Source organism: Bison bison, unplaced genomic scaffold, assembly GCF_000754665.1.
Source record: "Bison bison bison isolate TAMUID 2011002044 unplaced genomic scaffold, Bison_UMD1.0 scf7180017864475, whole genome shotgun sequence".
Lineage (NCBI taxonomy): Eukaryota > Metazoa > Chordata > Mammalia > Artiodactyla > Bovidae > Bison > Bison bison.
The window spans coordinates 4,140,291-4,141,098 of record NW_011495036.1 but is presented as its reverse complement, the minus strand read 5'-3'; the positions used below and the strand labels follow the sequence as shown (position 1 = coordinate 4,141,098).

Below are 808 nucleotides of genomic sequence, written 5' to 3'. Positions count from 1 at the left end.
CCCCCAGCCCCAGCTTGGTGCAGAGTCCCAGCACCCTCCAGCCCCGTTGGCCCAGCAGCTTGTGTAGTGCCCATGCTGCCCAGCTGTCCCCAGCAGCCCCGCCCAGACCCGGGGATGGTGCCCCCGGAGCCCAGAACTATAACTCCTAGTCACAGCGGGAAATAGACTCTTACAGGAAGAACACTAGGCAGACAGGCTGATGGCAGAACCTTCACCCACTTGACCATTAGCGTCAGGCCGGCCCGTCTGCTCTGGCATGTGGCACAGCTGGCAGGGGACGTCCCCACACACCCGCTGCCAGAGCCCCCGAGTTATCCTCTGTGACATTAGAAGAAAACCTGAGGTTCCTGGGGTCCCTCCCACTGCTTGTGCCCCACCCACCAGGCTCGGTGTGACCCCACCCCCGGCCCACAGCACCCCCAGTCCCGGCCAGTGCCCAGGGGAGGTGGGGGGACATGCCCTGTGTCCCCCACACCACAGGTTGAGTCCCTGCAGCCTCCTGAGGGCGGCCCCTCTAAGCAGGTCTTGTGTCAGAGGAAGACCTGTGTGCCTTCAGCCCTTTGACTTCACAGGCGTGGACCCAGGCTCCTTTGGCAGATGAACCAGGAAACATCTCTTCTTAAAAGCGATCTCTTAAAAACATCTCTTTTTAAAAGCTTGTAAAGTTGAGATATGAGGTTAGATGAGATCAGTGGTTCTGCCTTTCAGTTCATTTCAGTCCCTCAGTCGTGTCTCTTTGCGACCCCATGAACTGCAGCACGCCAGGCCTCCCTGTCCATCACCAACTCCCAGAGTTTACCCAACCTCA

The 808-nt window shown here is 59.0% G+C and overlaps 1 protein-coding gene across 1 annotated transcript in view; it reads left to right on the top strand.

The window, feature by feature from the left end:
• Positions 1 to 808, top strand: part of PER2 (period circadian clock 2) — a 42,994-nt gene that overhangs the window by 28,913 nt on the left and 13,273 nt on the right. The window lies entirely within an intron of this gene.